Below are 21828 nucleotides of genomic sequence, written 5' to 3' on the forward strand. Positions count from 1 at the left end.
ATAGACGTCACATGGAACACCGTACAAATAGTGCCGCCAAATCTTCAATGCATGAACAATAGCTACCAATTTCAAGTCGTGAACTAGGTAGTTCTTCTCATGAACCTTCAACTGCCGAGATGCGTAGGCAGTCACCCTACCATCTTGAATCAACACCATGCCAAGCCTAATACGCAATACATCACAATACAAAGTGTAAGACCCCGAACCCATCGGCAACACCAACACTAGGGCTGTAGTCAATGCAGTCTTGAGCTTTTGAAAGCTTGTCTCACACTCCTCAGACTATCTGAAAGGAGCATCCTTCTAGGTCAATCTAATCAAAGGTGTAGTAATGGATGAGAAACCATCTACGAAACGACGATAATATTCGACCAACCCAAGGAAACTCTGAATCTTAGTAGCTGAAGACGGTCTGGGCCAACTCTGAACTACCTCAATCTTCTTTGGATCTACCATGATCCCCTAACTTGACAGCACATGACCCAAAAACGCCATCAAATTAAGCCAGAACTCACACTTGGAGAATTTTGCATATAACTTCTTCTCCTTCAAGGACTGGAGCACGATCCTCAAATACTACTCATGATCCTCCCGACTGCAAGAATATACCAAGATTTCATCAATAAATACGAAGATGAATGAGTCAAGATATGGTTAGAATACATTGCTCATCAAGTGCATAAATATTATTGGGGCATTGGTTAGCCCAAATGACATCACTAAAAACTCGTAGTGGCCATACCGAGTCCTGAAAGCAGTCTTCGAAATATCTGAATCCCGAATCTTCAGCTAATTATACCTTGACCTCAAATCAATCTCCGAAAACACTCTAGCACCCTGAATCTGGTCAAATAGGTCATCAATGTGCGGTAATGGGTACCTATTCTTTACTATAACCTTGTTCAACTGCTTATAATCAATACACATCCGCATAGAACCATCTTTCTTCTGCACAAACAGAACCGGAGCACCCCAAGGTGAAACACTCGGCCAGATGAAGCCCTTATCAAGAAAATCCTACATCTTTTCCTTTAACTCCTTCAACTCCACTGGTGGCATACGATATGGTGGAACGGAAATGGGCTAAGTACCCGGCACCAGGTCAATACCAAAATTGATATCTCTATCGGGCAGCATGCTCGGAAGGTCTGCTGGAAACATATATGGGAAGCCTCCCACTAATGGAACTAACTCAACGGTAGAAGTATCAGCACTGACATCTCTCATAAAGGCTATATATGTTTCAAACTCCTTCTCAACCATCCGTTGTGCCTTATGAAAGTACATAACTCTGCTTGGAATATAATCCAATCTACCCCTCCACTCCAACCGCAGCAACCCTAGCATAGCCAATGTCACAGTCTTGGCATGACAATCCAGTATAGCGTGATAGGGTGACAACCAATCATACCCAAGATCACATCAAAGTCTACCATAATAAGCAATAGTGGATCAACTCTGGTCTCGTAACCACCAATAACGACCAAACATGACCGATAAATATGATCAACAACAATAGAATCTCCCACAAGCGAGGACACATATACAGTAGCACTCAAAGAATCGTGAGATATATCCAAATACGGAGCAAAGTAAGATGATACATATGAATAAGTGGATCCCAGATAAAATAAGCACGATGCATCCCTATGACAGACCGGAACCATACATGTGATGACCGCAATCGATGAAACTGCCTTCGTCCTACCAGGAAAAGCATAGAAACGAGCATGTCCTTCCCCTTTAGGGTGACCTCTACCCACCTGACCTCCACCCTAGCAGGCAGTGCAGGTGGAGCGACAACTGGAGCAACAACCATGGAATTTGAACCGTGTGGACCCTTTGGAATCGTTGGAGCCTGTGCAGTCTATGGAGTGATGTGCAATAGAATTGTGGCACTTTCGATACTAATTTCATAGACTTTAGCTCATCGTTTAAAGCATTATAAGGCATTTCTTATGTAGTTTAGGTGTTTTACAGGAAATCGGACATGAAGTGCCAAGAACATGAAAATGATAGACAAAAACCATAGAGAAGGCAGATGTGCGATAGATATGCGACTGCAGGAGTGGTCTGCGAATCGGAGACCTATCACAGAAGTAACCAGGCCAGGGCAGTTTCAAGAGTCGAATATGCGGTTCAATATGCGGTCGCATAACTCATTTGTAGACCGAAAAATTTCCGCACAAATGCAAGAAGACCTCCGGTGAAGATGAATTTGCGATACACTATGCAGCCTCGAAATCATGATGCAGACCGCATAGTCATTATGTGAGATTAATTTGCGAAGTTTGGAGATTAAATATGCGGCGTCGCTAATGATGTGCGGATCACAGATCAATTCCGCAGTCCATTCTGCGGTCGCAAAATCAATCTAAAGTGTTATTTTTGTCACATTTTCTCCGCAAATTTTGGGTCATTATAAATAGAATAACTAGGGTTTTGTGGGGTATCTTGTCTGGAAAAAAGGCTACACTTAGAGCATTGAATACACCACTTATTTTGAAGATTTTTGGGAGAGATTCCAAGACTTTGTCTTCTTTGTAAGCTTTTATGACATTATTTATTACTTTGTTCTTCTATTTTAGTATGAGTAGCTAACTTTAAATACTAATGTTGTGGATCCTAAGTGGGTGTAATGTTAATGGGTGTTTACTATTGAATATATATATATATATATATATATATATATATATATATATATATATATATATGATGGGCCATTGATTTCTATTTATTTCTTATGATTCATTTATGGTTGATGGAAACAAACAATAACTAGTGCCAATTTACTTTATGTTTCACTTGGAAAAGTGGAGAGTTTGGTAGAATTGAATAGCAAGAACTTAAGGCTTTAAAGCTTGTTTAATAGAATCGCTTAGGAATACGTGGGTTCTACTTGGCATAAATTGGTTGTTCTTAAATTGTAACTCTTTTATATTTGGGAAAATCATAAAGATGAAATACTGTCACGCCCTAAAATCGTGGAGCGCGACCGGCGCTCAACCGAGTGAACCCGACCGAGCAAACCTGTTAGATTTCCTCTACCCAAACTCATTCATGAATAAAGAGAATATATATTTTTCTTAATTAAACAATAAAGTGGCCGTGTCTGCAGTTACCAATTTCTTACCATAAGTTTCACCATTTTTAAAGCCTCAAATGGACAAGTAATACAACCACAACATAGCATAGTTTGTATTTCCCAGTACCAATACACAACCCAAACTATATCTACTGAGCCTCTATAGATAAAGAAGAGTACAATGATAATGCCGGCAACAAGGCCCCGACTATACCTCAACCATAATGCATAAAGATCAAAAGATACATGACCCCGGGATGAAGTGGGGCTCACCAAGTCAGCTAGGAATAAGGTATATTGCTATCACTAATCAATTTCTCCGGCTGTGGAACCACCTGCATCCATTTAAAGATGCAGCGCCCCCGGCAAAAGGGACGTTAGTACAATCGAATAGTACTAGTATGAAAACTAAACATCAATTTAAGAATTTACAAATACAAGATAATTATGATGAACCAGTGCGGCAATAAAATAATATAGATAACTGTCTCAACCATAGTCGATCGCATAATTGCTTCCAATTAGCCCAATTAATTGCCTCACTCTACGGCCATTATGCAGTCCGCATAGTGATTCTGCGGTCGCATAATGGACCGAAGAAATGCACTTTTCCGCCAAAAATATTTCTTTACTTTCCGGTGCATTGTTCAACCCAAAAGTTTTGAGCCGCGGCGAGCAAGCTCACCGCAAAGAATTTCTACAATCCTCAAACACGTAAACCTAGTCCGACACCATGAAACATTATTTTCTTTGCAAAATTTACCGGGCTTACCACTTAAGTACTTCGAAATTTTCCGGGGTGTTACAAATAATACCTAACTATTGGAAAATATTGGGTAGTCATTTAGGAACCATTTGCATATCAATGGACCTCCCATTAGAAACATATCATATTAACACCGATAGCATTACATTCCATAAAAGGGGACAAAACCTTGATTTCTTAATCAAATTAATCAATTCTCTTAACTAAATAGCTTCTCTTAATAGTTCATAATTACCAAACTCTTTATAGAGCTAACAGAGTAGAATTATGGCAATTCTCTTAACAAAATAGCTTCTCATAATACTTCATAATTCAAGTAACCTTTTCACACCTATTCCCTGTGGGATTCCACCCCAACCTAGTTGGGTTATTATATTTAACACCTACCGCCTTACACCATTTATATAGGTGTAATTTGAGCATATCAAATTTTGGCGCCGTTGCCGGGGAATACAGTTTTGAAATTACTAACAAGTGTGTGCTTTATTTTACGTCTTTTTCTATTCCATCACACTTTGCTTGTTTTGCTTGGTGTCACTAGGAAAACATGGGCGAGCCAGAGATTGAGAATGTGTTTGCGGATATAGATGAGTATATTAAAGATACCAATGCCATTGTCCCACCTAGAGTTGATGCAGCTACCTTCAAAGTGGAACATAGTCTCATCCTAATGCTAAAGGTAGAGAGGTTTTTCCGAAATTCCACCAACGATGATACGACCCAACACCTCAGAAACATTTTGGGTGTGTGCGAAATGCATAAGCAGAATCATGTCTTGGATGATGCTCTAAAGTTGAGGGTGTTCAAATACTCTTTAGCCGGCGAGGCAAGGCAATGGATCCAAAATCTAACTCCGAACTCCATCCACACTTGGGCCGAACTTGTGCAAGTTTTCCTAGCAAAATGGTTCCCACAAAGTAAGAAGTCCGAGATTCGGGACAAAATTTTCTTCTTCAAGCAATTACCGGGGGAACAACTACAAGAGGCATGGGCTAGATTCAAGTTGTATTTTGTGAGATCACCAAATCATGTGTTTCCAAAAAATATTTTGTTGGAGAAGTTTTACATGGGTTTGGATCCTATGAATCAATCCATAGCCAAACATTTGCAAGGGTTACTCAAATCCTCGACAAGATGGCCGAACAAAACCAAGCTTGGCACTCGGAAGACACCACAGGTGGAATATCATATGGTACTCCTTCAACCAAATGGTTAAGAAAAATCAAGAAAGAGATCAATTGATTGCCGGTCTTGCTACCAATGTCATTGTGTTGACAAATATGTTCACTGAAAGCCAAACAAAGAAAGTGAATGTTGTGGAAGATATGCAACCAATGTGAAAGGATAACTATCAACATCAAGAAAGCCAACAACAACACTATCCTCTCATGCAATACGAAGAGTCATGAGCTCCAAAATGGTAATACAAGTCTGAAATGCTAAAAAACAATATTGTCTGAATAGAAAATAATAGTGCAAAATGAAAATAGACACCAAGACTACAGTTGAGATGCAACTCTACCTTGTCTCTCGGATGACAAACTCTTCAATAAGCCTAAGCTACCGGTGGCTTGGTCCAACACCTAAATCTGCATAATTAAGTGCAGAGTATAGTATGAGTACAACCGACCCCACATACTCAGCAAGTATCATAACTAACATTGGCGAGGTAATAGAAGTAAGGAGTCACCTTCTGTTATCTTCTCATCACTAATTATCATATTATCAGACAGTGTTGTATTAGAGATTTTAGAGCATTATGTAGATCTTATGACTCAGTTCTACCGGTTTTGCGGATTATTTTGTTGAAGATCCATTTTGGAGTTATTATGAGCTTTATCAGTTTATTTTATTATCTCAGTTTTGTTATTTCTATCAAGTTATCAATGAATGTTAGGCTTACCTAGTCCTAGAGACTAGGTGCCATCACGACATCCTAAGGTGGGAAATTGGGGTCGTGATAAGTTGGTATCAGAGCACTAGGTTCATAGGTGTTACAAGACATAAGCAAGTTTAGTAGAGTCCTGCGGATCGGTACGGAGACGTTTGTACTTATCTTCAAGAGGCTACAGAACTGTTAGGAAATCCCACTTCTTTGATTTCTTATCATGTGAATTTGTTGACTTCGAAATCTGAATATTTATCTTTCTATTCTCTCACAGATGGAGAGGACACGCACTGTTGGATTCGATGATCAGACACCTACGCCCCAGCTAGAGCCGCGCGAGGCCAGGGCAGAGGCTGAGGAGGGACAAGCACCTGAGATGCCTGTTATTGCCCCTGGACGTTAGGCGACCCTAGCAAGGTTTTTGAGCATGTTCGGCACCCTAACTCAGGCAGGATTGATTCCCCTTGGAACAGCCACATCTCAGGCTAGGGGAGGAGCTCTGACTCTCGCGGCCCGTACCCTAGAGTAGCGGGTCCACATTGATCAGGTCTCGTGTGTCATGCCAACACAGTTTGTTATACTGGTTCAACTTGGGGTCAGACCGGAGGCATCTGACGATGAGGAGAGTAGACTTGAGAGGTTCAAGAAGTATGATCCTCCTACTTTAAGCAGCCCGACTACCGAGAATGCATAAGGTTTTCTAGATAAGTTCCGCCACATTCTCCGCACCATGGGTAATATGGAGGTGAGCGGAGTTTCTTTTACTACATTTCAACAGTTAGGAGAAACGTATTTTTGGATTGAACAGTACGCTGGGGAGTTGAAGGAAATATTTGGCAGAAATAGGCATTTCTATGGCCCATTATGCGGCCGTATAATCACTCTGCGGGCCGTAGAATGGCCGTAGAGTGAGTCAGTCTTCTGGGCCATTTTTATGTCAATTTTTCGGCCCATTATGCGACCGTAAAACCATTTCAAGGGCCACACTCTGATCGCATATCCAGCTTTCAGATTTTTGTGGAGGTAGGTTCTGTGGCACATTATGTGACCGCAGAACAGGTCTGCGGGCCGCATAACGACCACAGACCCAGACAGATGTTTCCAATTTTTTTGGCACCGAATTGTGCGGCCGATATGCGGACCGCATATCCATTCTGCGTTCGCATATGCGACCGTAGATCCCGTCTCAGGGCTTTATTTTTGGGGTTTTTAAACCCGACCCTACCTTGTTAAAACACATGCGATAGTTCATTTTTTAGCATATTCCTGATATTCATGGAGTGAGAAAGAGTTCTTAGAGTGGGGGAGTAACCTTCAACCAATTATCCATCAATTCTTGCTCATTTATTATGGATTAACAAAGAAGTATTCACCCTAAAGGTATGAATCTATGCCCTAGCTCTTAATTTCAAAAATCTACTAAAAAGGGGAGTAATTACCAAGACAATATTTGGGTGTAGGAGTTGTTATCTTTCATTCATGTGTTATCATATAATGTAGGACGGTTGTGAGCTATAAATGGTAGAGAATAGGTTGAGGGATGATGGAATCATTTGTAAAAGGGCCTTAAAAACCTCAATGCACACCTAGTGCTTGATAACATACTCAAATGAGCTTGAATCATGATCATCTTCCTAATTTTGGTTCAACTTGTTATATTTCTAAAATAGATTGAAGTTGCTAAGAATTCCGGAACGTTTTAAAGGTTTAAGGAAGCTCAATTGAGGTATGTTAGCTAAACCCCTCTCTTAGAATCGAATTCCATGGTGTTCATGTAAGTTATGAAAGACCCTAGTTGATCATTGTGAAATAGGTTATCCCGACTAATCTTGTGTTGAGAGATACATGTTCAATATGTGTTTCAAGTGCATTTATTCATGCTATGTTATCATTTGAGTATATATATTCAAAGTGTGTCTGTGTGTGTTATAATTGTTTATGATTTCAAGTTATGCTTGAGTGAAGGTTATCATGCCAAATTATGTGAATAAAATCACTATATATATGTCTAAGACTCTTAATTGCTCTCATGTGTACCTAAAATCCTTGAATTGAAGAGTCTGGTGGTCGATAATGGTAATGGTGTGTGAAAATGAAAAGGGGAGCATGAAATATGAAATTTGGCCAAATGCCAAGAACGATATTATAATTGTGGCCATAAGTGCCGATGAATTGAATAGATATGAAAGAAGTATGATGTGAGATGATTGACTGAAAAGGGTAATGTCTTGGGTGAGATGGCCTAGCCGATCGGGCCGTGATCAGACGCCATTTCTCACACATAGTGGTGATTGTGCTGGAAATGATAATTGAAATTGTGGTTATTGTTGATGTCTCAAATGAGACGACCTAGCCTATCGGGTCGTGATCAGACTCCGTGTAAAAATACGGTGGTATTGTGAATTATGGTATATCGCCACTAAAGATCACCCAACCTAATAACATGGAAATTGACTTGAAAACTTATATGATCCTTAACTTGATGTTTTAGTATTATTTGAAGCTCTTATTGAATTCTTGATTGTTTCCTCTTGTATTATTATTCATTCTATTGAGATGGTGTTTAGTTTTACATACTAGTACTATTCGACAGTACTAACGTCCCTTTTGCTGGGGGCGCTACTTCTTTAAATGGATGTAGATGGTTCCATAGTAGGCAGTGTTGATCAGCGATAGTGGTACATCCTCTTCCCAACAGACTTGGTGAGCCCCACTTCATCCCGGGGTCACGTATTGTATCTTTCGTTCATATTATTATCACTTCTCGAGGTATAGTCGGGGCCTTGTTGCCGACACTATCATAACACCCTTTTGTATCTTTTAGAGGCTCCGTAGACAGTATGTGGGTTGTACATGGGTGCTAGAAAAGTCAAACAGATTATGTTGTGTTTTGATCTCTCGTTTTACTCAAATCATAAGAATGTGTGTATTTTTTTGACTTTAAAATAATGTAACCAATGAGACGATTTAGTATTGTATATATGAACTTCCTCCTATTTGATTAATGAAATCATGTCTTTTCTTGATCATGGGTGAGTTGGGTAGAAAGTATCTATAGGCTTTCTCGACCGGGTCCACTCGGTTGAGCGCTGGTCGTGCTTCCCGAGGTTGGGGCGTGACAAACTTGGTATCAGAGCCTAAGATTTTAAAGTGTCCTAGGATGTCTCGGAGCCATGTCTAGTAGAGTCTTCCTTATCGGTGTGTTGTCGACCACATCTATAAGTGGGAGGCTACTTGGGCATTTAGGAATAATACTGTTCTTTGATATTCTAGATCGTGCATTCCTTTAACTTTCTGTATATGGCACCTATGAAGAGAGCAAGAACTGGACAAGGTGCCAATGCCGCCTCAGGAGTGGCAGTTGACCCTTTATTTGGTGACGCGGGTGAATACCCGAAGGGTGAGGATAATCCCCCGACTGCTACACTGCCTGATTCCACTACACCTGACCAGGCCACACCACTTCCTGCACCTACTGAGGGTGCATCGGTTCCTCCAACTAATATTCTGGTTCCGCCTTCAGTCCCAGCTTCCAGTTCTGGTATTTCTGATAGGGATCTTAGGGGAGCTATCCAGATGCTGACACAGATAGTGGCTTCTCAAGCCCAGAGATCAAATGTTACACCCACTTCTTCTAGCTAACAAGGGGATTCTAGTGGTTCCAGGGTGAACAAGTTTCTTCAGTTGGATCCTCCGGTGTTCACGGGTGCTAATCCCGAGGAGGACCCAAAGGACTTCATAGATTAGATTTATAAGACTCTCTGGGTTATGCGCGCTACTGCGACAGAGGGAGTGTAGTTGGCCTCCTACCGCCTGAAAGGGGTGGCCTATTCTTGGTTTGAGTTGTGGGAGGACTCTCGGGAGGAGGGGAGCCCTCCAGCGAGGTGGAGTGAGTTTGCTGACGCTTTCATGGACAATTTCTTGCCAGCCAAGACTAGGGTAGCTCGTGTCATAGAGTTTGAGAAGCTTAAGCAAGGAAGTAAGAGTGTGCGGGAGTATCACATGGAGTTCATGCGTCTATCTAAATATGCCATTCTCATGTTGTCCACTATGGAGGCTAGAGTGCGCAGGTTTGTGCAGGGCCTTAGCCCCTTGGTTATCAATGAGGCCGCTACAGCTGCCTTGAACACAGATATGAACTATGGGAAGATAGCAGCATTTGCTCAAGCTACATAGAACCGTAAGTTAAAGAATAGAATGGAGCGAGAGGGTACCAGTAAAGCCCGGTCCGCAAGCAACTTTGGGGAGTCATTTGGTGGGGAAAGATCAGCTTTTAGGGGAGGGTCATCAGGGTCATCCCAGTGTTTTGCTCAGTCTTCAGCCAGTGCACCGCCAGCAGGGCCTAGTCAGCAGCAGGGGAGTCATTTCTGGCCCAATCAGGGCAGCAAGGGACCCCACCAGCAGGGCCGATCAGGAGGGAGATTCCAGCAACAACGGAGGCCCCCATGCCCCAGGTGTGGGAAGATGCACTTAGGGATCTGCTACATGGACCTACCTATATGTTACAGGTGCGAATTGAGGGGTCATATTCAGAGGGACTGTCGTTCATCCCGCAAGGGTGCGGGCAGGGGCACAACATAGCCATCTAGTTCTGCAACTGCTACATCTCTAGCACCCCCTCCAACTCGAGGTACTCCAGCACCAACATGGCATGCTGCAACTAGGGGTGGTGCGCAGAGTTCAGGAGGACCCAACCATTTCTATGCTATGAGTATTCGCCAGAGTACAGAGGCTTCTCCAGATGTTGTCATGGGTATATTGACTGTCCAATCTCATAATGTATATGCTCTTATTGATCACGGTTCCACCTTGTCCTATGTTACCCCTAATGTTTCTATGGAATTTGGGATAGAACCGGAACAACTTCATGAGCCGTTCTCTATATCTACTCTGGCTAGTGAGTCTATTATGGCCACACGGGTTTATAGGGGTTGTGTTGTCACGGTACGTGGTCGGGACACCGTGGCTGATCTCGTTGAATTAGGGATGGTCGATTTTGATGTAATTATGGGAATGTTTTGGCTTTATTCATGTTTTTCCAAGCTCGATTATCAAACTAGGACTATTAGGTTTGAATTTCCAAATGAGCCAGTTGTTGAGTAGAAGGGGGGAAATGTAATGCCAAAAGGTAGGTTTATTTCTTACCCTAAGGTCACGGAGATGATTAATAAGGGGTGTATCTATCATTTGGTCTGGGTTACAGACATCGATGCTGAGGTGCCTACACTCGAGTCTGTGCCAGTGATGAATGAATTTTCGGAGGTCTTTCCTGATGAGCTCCTTGGGATTCCACCAGATAAGAAGATTGATTTTGGGATTGATGTAATGCCAGGCACACAGCCTATATCTATTTTGCCCTACCGGATGGCACCAGCAGAATTGAAGGAGCTAAAGGAACAATTGAAGTATTTGTTAGAGAAGGGTTTCATCCGACCGAGTGTGTCACCATGGGGCGCACCGGTTCTCTTTGTGGGGAAGAAAGATGGATCACTGAGGATGTGTATTGACTACCGGTAGCTCAACTAAGTCACAATTAAAAACAAATACAATTTACCAAGAATAGATGATTTGTTTGATCACTAACAGGGCTCTAGGTACTTCTCCAAAATTGATTTACGGTCCGGGTACCACCAATTGAAGATCAGGGAGCAGGATATTCCGAAAATAGCTTTCAGGACCCAGTATGGGCACTTTGAATTTCTGGTAATGTCTTTTGGGCAAACAAATGCCCCGGTGGCTTTCATGGATCTTATGAATTGGGTTTTCTACCCTTTTCTTGATTCCTTTGGCATAACATTCATTGACGATATTCTTGTGTATTCACGGGGTCGAGAGGACAATGCCGATCATCTCAGGACAGTTTTGCAGACTCTTCACCAGCACCAATTATACGCGAAATTTTCAAAATGTGAATTTTGGCTCGATTCTGTCACATTCTTGGGTGATGTTGTCTCCAGAGAAGGAATTAAGGTTGACCCTCAAAAGATTGCAGCGGTGAAGAATTGGCCTAGACCTATAATGCCAACCGAGATTCGCAGTTTCTTGGGCTTAGCGGGGTATTACATGAAGTTTGTGGAGGGGTTCTCTAGTCTTGCCTCTCCGTTGACTAAATTGACTCAGAAAGCGGTTAAGTTCTAATGGTCCGATGCTTATGAAAGGAGCTTCCAGGAGTTGAAATCAAGGTTGACTACGGCACCGGTGTTGACCCTACCAGGCAGTACAGATAAGTTTGTAGTATATTGCGATGCTTCAAGGATTGGGCTTGGGTGTGTATTAATGCAACACGGCAAGGTTATAGCTTATGCTTCTAGGTAACTCGTGAATCATGTAAAGAACTATCCAACACACGATTTAGAACTTGCGGCGGTGGTTTTTGCATTGAAGGTTTGGCGTCACTATTTGTATGGCGTCCATGTGGATGTATTCACAGACCACAAGAGCCTTCAATATATTTTCAAACAAAAGGAGTTGAATCCTAGCAGAGAAGATGGCTTGAGTTACTCAAGGATTACGACATCGATATCCTATATCACCCGGGGAAAGCCAACATAGTGGCGGATGCTCTTAGCTGGAAATCTATGTGTAGTTTGGCTTACTTAGAGGTATGTCAGAGGCCGTTAGCCAGGGAGGTTCACCAGTTAGCTAGTTTGGAAGTTCATCTTGCGGACTCTAGTGAAGGAGCGGTAATTGTGTAGAATAGAGCTGAATCATTACTCGTTGTGGAATTCAAAGAGAAGCAATACGACGATCCATTGTTGGTACAACTGAAGGAGGGGATTCATAAACATAAAACTATGGCTTTTACTCTTGGCTTGGATGATGGTACACTAAGGTATTCCGTGCACCCAGGTTCTACGAAGATGTATCATGATCTCAAGGAAGTCTATTGGAGGAATGACATGAAAAGGAATGTGGCGGACTTTGTGGCAACATGTCTGAATTGCCAGCAAGTGAAGGCCAAACACCAACGTCCTGGTGGGTTGGCACAGAACATAAAAATTCTAATGTGGGAGTGGGAAATGATTAATATGGTCTTTGTGGTAGGATTACCATGCACTCCGCGCAAGTTTGACTCAATTTGGGTGATTATGGATCGACTCACGAAATCAGCACATCTCTTGCCAGTTAAATCTACCGACACAGCGGAACAGTATGCTCAGTTGTATATCAAGGAAATACTCAGGCTGCATGGCACTCCAGTTTCTATCATTTCCGATCGAGGGGATCAGTTCACAGAAAAATTTTGGAAGAAGTTTCAACAAGGTTTGGGTACTCATGTGAATCATAGTACAACCTTCCATCCACAGACTGATGGGCAGGCAGAGCAGACTATTCAAACGCTTGAGGATATGTTGCGTGCTTGTGTTATTGACTTCAAGGGTAACTGGGATGATCATTTGACACTCATAGAGTTTTCTTATAACAACAGCTTTCATGCTGGTATCCAAATGGCACCATTTGAGGCATTGTATGGTAGGAGATATAGATCTCCCATTGGGTGGTTCGAAATTGGACAAGCTGAGTTGATAGGACCAGACCTCATGCATCAGGCTATGGAAAAAGTTCAGATCATTAAGGAGCGGTTGAAGACTACTCAGAGTCGTCAGAAGTCCTATTCGGATGTTCGTCGTAGGGATTTGGAGTTCAAAGAAGATGATTGTGTATTCTTGAGGTGTAATGCGATTTGGTAAGTAAGGGAAATTGAGTTCGAGGTATGTCGGACCGTACATAATCATTCAGAGGATATGAGGTGGCGTACAAGCTTGAGCTACCACCTGAGATGTCATTAGTGCACCCGGTATTTCACGTGTCTATGTTGAAGAAAGTAGTTGGAGATCCGACACTCATTGTTCCGGTTGAGGCTATTGAGGTTAATGAGGAATTGACGTATGAAGAGATTCCAGTTTCTTTTATTGATCGGCAAGTCCGAAAGTTGAGAAATAAATAAATTGCATCTGTGAAAGTGCTATGGCGAAACCAACAGGTTGAAGAGGCTACTTGGGAAGGCGAGGAAGAAATGAAGAAAAAGTATCCTTATTTGTTTGAATAGCCATGTATTTATAAAGTTGTAATTTATGAAAATTCTAAGAGTTTCTTTCTATGAATTATGTATCATTTGTACAGTTGATGTTAAAGGTATTCCTTTCCTGGTAATATATTGCTTGTGAGGCCACAGTTGGTGTTGTTATGGTTATGTTACGTCATTGGTTTATGTATATGTTTTAAGGATGTGTTTTGGGGCTCTCTAGCAGGTTGATAGACCTAGTTATAGGGGAACTCTGGCGAAACATTTGGGAATTTAGGGAGTTAGTCAAATTTGGGGATGATGGTGTGTGGTATGAAAACGGAGTTGCATAAGATGCTAATAGTGAACCTTGATCCTTATTCGAGGATGAATGATCTTAAGTAGGGGAGGATGTAAGGCCCTGTGAAATTTATTTTCTAAAAATGGGGTTCCGTGATGCCGGGGTAGGCATAGAAGGAAATATTTGGCAGAAATAGGCTTTTTTGCGGCCCATTAAGCGGCCACATAATCACTCTGTGGGCCGCAGAATGGCCGCATAGTGACACAGTCTTCTGGGCCATGTTTTATGTCAATTTCGCGGCCCATTATGCTACCGTAAAACCATTTCACGGGCCGCACTCTGATCGCATATCCAGCTTTGAGATTTTTGCGGAGGGAGGTGTTGCAGTGCTTTATGCGACCGTAGAACAGGTCTGCGGGCCGCATAACGACCGTAGACCCAGATAGATTTTTCCAGTTTTTTTGGCACCAAATTGTGCGGCCGATATGCGGACGGCATATCCATTCTGTGGTCGCACATGCGACCGCAGATCCTATCTCGGGGCTTTATTTTTGGGTTTTCTAAACCCGACCCTACCACGTTAAAACACATGCCATAGTCCATTTTTGAGCATATTCCTGATATTCTTAGAGTGAGAAAGAGTTCTTAGAGTCGGGGAGTAACCTTCAACCTATTATCCATCAATTCTTGCTCAATTATTGAGGATTAACAAAGAAGTCTTCACCCTAAAGTTATGAATCTATGCCCTAGCTCTTAATTTTGAAAATCTATTAAAAAGGGGAGTAATTAGCAAGACAATATTTGGGTGTGGGAGTTTTTATCTTGCATGCATGTGTTATCAAATAATGTAGGAAGGTTGTGAGCTAAAAATGATAGAGAATGGGTTGAGGGACGATGGAATCTTAAGTAAAAGGGCCTTAAAAACCTCAATGCACACCTAGTGCTTGATAATATGCTCAAATGAGCTTGAATCATGATCATCTTCCTAATTTTGGTTCAACTTGTTATATTTCTAAAATAGATTGAAGTTGCTAAGAATTCCGGAACGTTTTAAAGGTTTAAGGAAGCTCAATTGAGGTATGTTGGCTAAACCCCTCTCTTAGAATCGAATTCCATGGTGTTCATGTAAGTTATGAAAGACCCTAGTTGATCATTGTGAAATAGGTTATCCCGACTAATCTTGTGTTGAGAGATACATGTTCAATATGTGTTTCAAGTGCATTTATTCATGCTATGTTATCATTTGAGTATATATATTCAAAGTGTGGCTGTGTGTGTTATAATTGTTACGATTTCAAGTTATGCTTGAGTGAAGGTTATCATGCCAAATTATGTGAATAAAATCACTATATATATGTCTAAGACTCTTAATTGCTCTCATGTGTACCTAAAATCCTTGAATTGAAGAGTCTGGTGGTCGATAATGGTAATGGTGTGTGAAAATGAAAAGGGGAGCATGAAATATGAAATTCGGCCAAATGCCAAGAACGATATTATAATTGTGGCCATAAGTGCCGATGAATTGAATAGATATGAAAGAAGTATGATGTGAGATGATTGACTGAAAAGGGTAATGTCTTGGGTGAGATGGCCTAGCCGATCGGGCCGTGATCAGACGCCATTTCTCACACATAGTGGTGATTGTGCTGGAAATGATAATTGAAATTGTGGTTATTGTTGATGTCTCAAATGAGATGACCTAGCCGATCGGGTCGTGATCGGACTCCGTGTAAGAATATGGTAGTATTGTGAATTATGGTATATCGCCACTAAAGATCGCCCAACCTAATAACCTGGAATTTGACTTGATAACTTATGTGATCCTTAACTTGATGTTTTAGTATTATTTGAAGCTCTTATTGAATTCTTGGTTGTTTCCTATTGTATTATTATTCATTCTATTGAGATAGTGTTTAGTTTTACATACTAGTACTATTTGACAGTACTAACGTCCCTTTTGCCGGGGGCGCTGCATCTTTAAATGGATGTAGATGGTTCCATAGTAGGCAGTGTTGATCAGAGATAATGGTACATCCTCTTCCCAACAGACTTGGTGAGCTCCACTTCATCCCGGGGTCACGTATTTTATCTTTCGTTTATATTATTATCACGTCTCGAGGTATAGTCGGGGCCTTATTGTCGGCACTATTATAACACCCTTTTGTATCTTTTAGAGGCTCCGTAGACACTATGTGGGTTATACATGGGTGCTAGAAAAGTCAAACAGATTATGTTGTGTTTTGATCTCTTATTTTTCTCGAATCATAAGAATGTGTGTATTTGTGGACTTTAAAATGATATAACCAATGAGACGATTTAGTATTGTATATATGAACTTCCTACTGTTTGATTAGTGAAATCATGTCTTCTCTTGATCATGGGTGAGTTGGATAGAAAGTATCTACAGGCTTCCTCGACCAGGTCCACTCGGTTGAGCGCCGGTCGCGCTTCCCGATGTTGGGCGTGACTTATCCCATCTGATGCAACACCACTCACTTGGGCTCAATTTTGAGCGATGTTCTTGAGAGAGTTTGTTCCCCAGACCCTTCAGGATGCATGGCGCATATAGTTTGAGCAGCTGCTTTATGGTACTATGTCAGTGTCAGAGTATGCTATCAGATTCATCAAGTTGTCCTTACATGAACCTGCCTTGTTTCTACAGTCGGAGAGCGAGTCCGCAAATTCATCGAGGGGCTTAGTTATGGTCTTAGGTTCAGTATGGCCCGGGAGTTGGAGACACATACTTTGTTTTCGTAGGTGGTAGAGATGGCTCGGAGGTTGGAGGGTATGCGAGGCCGAGAGAGAGGATAGGGAGGCCAAGAGGCCTCGAGGTACTGGAGGATTTAGTGGTGGCCACGCTACAATTTCAGCCCGACATGGAAGGGGATATATGAGTCGGCCAAATCATTTAACACTTCCTGCTTCTAGCAGTTCTCTAGATACTCCGAGGTCTCAGGTTGCCCATTTTGCTCAGCTACTGTCTAGTGCACCTCTTGCACGGGGTGCCACCAGCAGTCAGTCTTGTTACATTCTGTAGTATTGTACGTTGGATTTGTCGTAAAATAATTGACATCAGTTCAAGGACAAGATTATTTTGAGGTTATAAGTATTATGATATTTATAACAAGTGATAAGTAAAGCCGTGAAGGTCATGGGGTAAACGAGTGGAAGAAAATGAGTTTCGTCAAAGTTTGACATTTTGAGGTAAAATACGGTCCAAGCTATAATACCCCGTATTTATGGACTAGTGCCATCCAAGGTATCACATGAACATGATAGTAAGGTATATAAAGTATGTTAAAAGTGATTAGTATTTTAAGTAATTTGAGATAATTCTTAATTATATCGGTAATTGGTTAATTAACTAGAATTGTGGATAAGCTTAATATATCCCTCCCCCCCTCCCCCAATGTGGCAGCAAGTGAAAGAGGACTCAAAAATCAAATAATGACTCTTTGATTTATGAGATTAGGTGGCGTATTTAGATGAAATTGTTGGCCAAGTCATCATAAAAAGTGGGGCCCACACCAATTAAGATAAAAAATTTCTTTAATTCACAAAGAGAGATGCTTATATCCAATCTACAATGTAATGGATCCTCTTCAGCAAGTATCATATAAATTTTGCAATAGCAACGTGATTTTCTTCAACAATTCATATGAAACTGCTTAATACTATAGCAACATGAAAAGTACGGTACAATGTTTCTCAAGAATATCTTACAGATTCTTCCCTACATCGATCCGCTGTTACGTGTTTTTTGCAAAAGACATGGGTTAGAGGGATTGTTAAGAGAATCAGCTCAGGTATGTTAAGGCTATCCCTTCTTTACTTTTGGCATGATCCATATGATACAAACGAAATGAGTAAATGCGCAACTTTCATAAATGACTCTATTCATAGAAGTGTCAGGGGTGCCTATGTTCTTGATTCCCCATATGTCTTATTATTATATCTTCTGTTCATGGGTCTTTACTACTCTTTTATTTTCCATAGTGTCAAGTCTATGTATTGTCTATCGCATTTGCTTTGCATCTACTTTCTCAATTTTATGATGTTATTTTTTCTATGGTTTCTATTGGTGATACTGATATTGTCTGTTTTCGTCTTCTTGAGCCGATGGTCTTTCGGAAACAACCCTCTACTCTCTCGAAATAGGGGTAAGGTCTGCGTACACACTACCCTCCCCAGACCCCACTAGTGGGATTTCACTGGGTCGTTGTTATTGTTGTTGTCTGTTCATGGGTCTCAGAAAAATACGTAGTTGATAAATTTTATCCGAAGGCATATTGATCTTATGGCATTCTGAGAAATCTTATTAATGTACTTCTTATGCATTTCATTCATTTGTACATGTGCATTGACACATGACCAGATGGCATTATATATGCGTATATTATATGTATATGGGATATGGGAAAAGGTTGCGTTATATATGCACCACCACATGGTCAATTGGTATATGTTGATGATTTTGCCCATAGTGGCCGAGATGATATGATGGGATACCCTCCGAGGCTTGATGATGTTATGTACGCATATACCTATGCATGATATGACATTTATAAGCATATGCACGACATTATAAATATTAAACGATTCACAGAGCTATTCAGACTTACATATTGAGTCTTTTACTCCATGTTTCTCTCATGTCTTTTATTTACTAATTTTCATTCCTTACAAACTCGGTTCATTATTTGTACTGACATCCCTTTTGCTTGGGGACGCTGCGTTTCATGCCTGCAGGTCCCGATAGACAGGTTGAGAGTCCTCCAAGTAGGCTATCAGCTCAGCGGAAGGTGTTGGTGCGCTCCACTTGCTACGGAGTTGCTTATTTGGTCAGTATGAATTGGGCATGTATTGATTGGTATAGCGGTATCCTGTCCCGACCTTTATGGTATTTATCTACTCTAAGAGGCTTGTAGACTGATATCATGTATATGAATACATGTATGGGCTTGTCGGCCTATGTTTTGAGTACATAAAGGATCGTGCCGGCCTTATAGGCATGTATGTCATATGTATAAGTCGGTACATCATATTGGGTAATATTATGTCGAGTATTTCCTCATGTTTTATTTTAGTTATCTAATGACAGCCTTTCCAGCTCATTTACCTATGATAGTATGATACGAAATATACGTTACATTGGTACTCAGTTGAGTAAGATACCGGGTGCCCGTCGCGGCCCATTAGTTTGGGTCGTGACAAAAGTGGTATCAGAGCAGTTCCGTCCTAGGGAGTCTACAAGCCGTGTCTAGTAGAGTCTTGTTTATGGGTGTGTTGTGCACCACACTTATAAGCAGGAGGCTACATGGCATTTAGGGCTGTCACTCTTTCTTCTTACTCTAGATCATGTGGTAGAGCTCACTTATAAGAATTCAAACCCCTAAATTCTATTTTATTCGTAATAAGACAATACCTACATCTAAAGGACAGTTGGTAAGAGATTGCATGTGGTGTTGGAAGAGTTGAGTTAGAGCAACTCAATTTTGCATCATTCTTATGATGGATAAATGTGAGGTTTTCAGCAGAACATGTGTGTACTAAGACGTGTAAGCTTCTTGATAAGGAGCCTTAAGGCAGGAATATCTATCCACCCATATGGTGTTAAGCAATAAGAGAATCTGAAGATAGATACAGTTTCAACAAGTAAAAGAAGTAAGGTAAAGAAGGGTACGAGGTACCTAGTTAATGAACTCGTACCCAGTTAATGAAGATTATTAGTATTACAATTCAGGCAAAGAAATATAAGCTTTTTGGGTTACCTTCAACAGTAACAGATGTATGTACAATAGGCCACACCGATCTCAGTTATTCCCTATAGGAGCTAACAAATATGGCTTAAGAGAAGGACGGGATATCAGGATCCGGCTGGGGTTAGAGTAATCCAAAATGGTGGATGGATTGTTAGTGTTAGTTGGCATTTCTGAAGGATAGTGCAAACGTGGTAATGGATCTCCTTGTGAGATACCCAGATGGTGCACTCTAGAATAGTAAAACTAGATATGAATACTAGAAGGTTCAAAAAAAAATTATTACAAAGATAGGCACTGGAAGCCTGGAAAGGAAAAAATATTACCTTAGTGTGGCTCCCGTCCCTAGTAGAGCGTGAATGTTAGGCAATCCAAAGAGCCAGGGGATGGGGCAAGGGGGGCTAAAAGAAAAAGAATGTCTTGTTGAAGTTTTCAAAATAAAGTGATAGACAGAAATGTTAGCAGGGAAATAAGAAGAGAGTTAATGAAGCATTATGAGTAAGATGTGATACATGGATGACAATGGTAAATTAAAAAAAAAGACAGTATTACAGAGTCTATAATCAAGGGAAGGAAAAGACGAGAGGTGACAAGTCTTGAGACAGCAAAAGAGTATAGGCCATAAAGTCATATCCTTATTTCGAGAAATAAGTTCGTGATTCCAGTGCGACTACCAGAAGGAAAAGTTAGACCCCAGAATTGTCACGCCCCGAACCTGGGGGGCGAGACCGGCACCCGGTGCCTCACCTATCCTTGCATACCAACTTGTGAACATATAATATCATACTTTGGCCATGGGACATATTTCAAGACAATTGCGAATGCTGACTAAACATCAATATAATTCTGGGCTGATAAGGCCGCCATAACTACTATAGCTGGCAAACCAAAAAAATATACATAAAAGGCCTACAAGCCTAACATACTGCACTAACTGACAGGATATACACAAGCCTCTACTAATGGATATACTATGATCGAAACAGGGCCCCGACCTACTCATATCATATATACATATATACACAAGATGTAGATAAAGCTCTAGACCCGGCAACTCCGAAGGGCATAGAGCTTACCGATCAAGCTGAACTCGGGAAACATCTAATGAGGAAGTCTACCCGTCTTTCTGTATGAACCTATATGCATGAAATGCAGAGCCCCCAGAAAAGGGACGTCAGTATGAAATAATGTACCGAGTATGTAAGGCAATACTAAAAGCTGAAACTGAACTGATAATATAATAACTGAAAGTAACTGGGAGTCAAAGATAATCTGAAGATATGCTCACCTGCTGATATTGACTCAACTCTCTCAATATAGTAAGTAAAATAGTTGTCTGGCCTTATAAAGCTTGATATATATAAATTCCCTGCCATAGTAGGCTCGCTCATAGGCGCTAAGCTATACTAGGCTTTGTATATCGGCCATGCTGGGCTCGCTCATAGGCGCTCGACCACAGTAGGCTCGGTATATAACTTACCATCTAATCAGAGGTTGCCCAATAGGGGCCTGCCCATCGATTATAGCTCGATGGTAATGAAAATACTGTAATACTGTATATATAGGCTCTCTGCTCTCTTGACTGGAAAAAGACAATACTCAATTAAATATGAAGTCCTGATAAGGAGAATACTGTAATTTATGAGACTAGGATAATGTATATAAATTTGGGAGTATGAACTTCTCTATATGCCTCGTTATCAAACACATGTAATTACGAGATCATGCCAAAATGAAGGAAGGTCTTAGCCTTAACATACCTAAATCGATTCTCTTGACAATTCCTCTAACACACGTTAATTGTGGCGAAATATGTAACGGGGGATCGAAGTAGGGAAAAATCCATATGATATTCTTGAGAAAGATTGCACCGTGTTCTCTTAGAATTGAAAATCTCATCGCTATTACGCAATATAACTTCATATGAAATTTTGTTGAAGCAAAATCACGTTGCCAATCTATCTCATTTAGTAAATTTGATCATAATCTTGTGTATGCCTTTTTGTTGATGCTTCATCCGT

Source organism: Nicotiana tomentosiformis, chromosome 10 (assembly GCF_000390325.3).
Source record: "Nicotiana tomentosiformis chromosome 10, ASM39032v3, whole genome shotgun sequence".
Taxonomy (NCBI): Eukaryota; Viridiplantae; Streptophyta; class Magnoliopsida; order Solanales; family Solanaceae; genus Nicotiana; species Nicotiana tomentosiformis.